This window comes from Petaurus breviceps, unplaced genomic scaffold (genome assembly GCF_028583685.1).
Source record: "Petaurus breviceps papuanus isolate PSGF00001 unplaced genomic scaffold, PetGlider_PUasm1.0 185, whole genome shotgun sequence".
NCBI classification, from domain to species: domain Eukaryota; kingdom Metazoa; phylum Chordata; class Mammalia; order Diprotodontia; family Petauridae; genus Petaurus; species Petaurus breviceps.
Window position 1 is genome coordinate 38,887,635 of NW_027185797.1, and position 2,307 is coordinate 38,889,941.

A 2,307-nucleotide genomic window follows, 5' to 3' on the forward strand; every position below is an offset into this window, starting at 1 on the left:
GAGAGAGAGAGAGAGAGAGAGAGAGAGAGAGCATCAAATGAATGTACATTTGGAGCTGGATTGGAAGTTTGACTCTGCTGCTACTTGCTACCAATGGCACTGTGGGCAAGTCAGTTCCCTTCTCTGGCCTTCAGTTTCCCCATTGGTAAACTGAGAGAATTATGTAGAAGCTTTTGACTTGTGGTGTCTAAAGGGAAGAGGGGACAGGTCCCTGAAAGAGTTGGGGTGGGAGGGCAATATCAGCTCAGTTCTGAGGAGGCTGAGGGCAAGATTGTCTACATTCCTGAAGGGACATTTCTTGGGGAGATTAAATGGCAAGAAGTCTAGGTCCCTGGGCTAGAGAGTAGGAGCAGGAAGCATGGTGTAATGCAAGTTTGATTTCTAGTAAGAAGGATCTGGGTGCTGCTGGTCCATTACTCATTTGATTTCAGGCAAATCACTTCCTGAAAGACCTCACTCTCTGCAAAATGTGAGGGGTAGACCAAGTGATCTCTATAAATCCTATGTCCCTATAATAATCCTGAGTCCATATAAATCCTATGATTAAAATCACATGGCCCACATACCCACATGTTATTCATCTAAGATGGGATGTTCCTAAAGACTTATACACATGGTCACAGGCACATGTTCAGATAACCATAGTTCCACAATAAGACACTCACACACATGCAGAAATGCATGGTGATAAACACAGAAAATACAATCCCATATAAACAGTTACACATAGGACACCAGTCACATACTCACTGCCACCAGACCACAGAAGGACTGATGACTCTGCAGCTTCCCTCTTCCCTATCTATGCAGGAGCTGCTGTGGCACAGAGAAAAGATAAGGTCACAGGGACAGAATTGGGGACTTCTCAGGATCTAGAGAACCTGGGGAAAGAGAGAGAGGGGAGCCACTGACCTTGAGACAGGGAGAGATATGAAAGGAGACAATGACTGAACAAAGGAGACACACAAGAGACATGAACAGAATCCCTATAGGATCAGAGACTGGGAGAAAGCAAGGGAGACCTTGAAGTTCAGAACAGGAACCAGGGTAGTGTCTGCTGAGAGGGGGGACCCAGTGTGTGTGCAGGGTCCTGTCCAATCTGGCTGGGGGTTCTAATGCTTATAATGTTGGAGTGGAAGAGATTTATAGTATGCAGGGGGAAGTAGTGTGAGGAATGTAAAGTGTGTGGTTGTGGTGTGTAGGGTGTAAGGAATGGAGTACTCTTTTCAGAGGGTTAAAGAACAGGGACAGAGAGTGTGCTGTGGAAGGAAGTGTGGGGTTTGCAGGGTGGTAAGTAGGGTGAATCATGAGCAGAATTCAAGAATGTATAGTTTGTTGGGGCAGACATATGTCATGAGGAGTGTGTGGGTAATGTGACAGGTGTAGGTTGAAGGGTCCAGATGACTAGTGAATGTCTAGTGTCTGTTGTGGGGTTAGGGGAAGGGATGAAGGGTATTTATATTGAGTGTGGGTAATAGATATATAGTGGGAGGTACAGAAGGTGTATAGTAGACCCACTCCCAAGGCTTCCCTTTTCCGCAAATACGGGTCCCTAACCTGCAGCTGTTTCTGTCAGATTGTGGTGCTGAATGGACAGCGACCCGAGTCTAGAGCCTGAGCCAAGATGGTTTGTCTTTTTGTCCTTCGCTCTCCACTGCTCGGTCACTGCGATTGTCCTTTTGGTCCTTCAGCTCACTCTCTGTCCTCCACCCTCTTCCTCCCTGTCCCTCAGTTTCTCCATCTGTTCCTCAGTCTCTCCCTCCCGTGGTCTCTGCTCTTTCTGTTCATTGGTTTTCCTTCTTTCTCTATGGTCCTTTGTGCCTCTATGTCATTCTCTCTTTTCCTCCCTGTGTCTTGGACTCTGCCTACATCAGTTTCTGTCTTTCCACTTCTCCATGTACCTGTCTCTCCAGCCTCTCTCTCCTTTCTCCTCGATATGACCTTCACTTGTCCTTTCTTTGCTGCAGTTAAGTTTTCACAGAAAAATACTAGAGGGTTGTGGGGATAGGAGGCGGGGCCCGTTAGAGAGCTCCCTCTACCCACCCCAACTGGGGAAATTATGATCTCGCTCCTCTTCACCCAACCCCCTTTGCTATCTGGACACACAGAGACAGTCACACTCATATGGAATATTCACAATTACACAATCTCACAACACACCACGCGTGGAAACACACAACAACATCACAAAAGGAACACACACAAATCACACAGTCACAACTATAAGTGTTCATAGAGCATGGGCCAGCACATCCAGGCATATCTGGCTCACATCTATAAATGCTATGTTCACAACACAAAGTCACA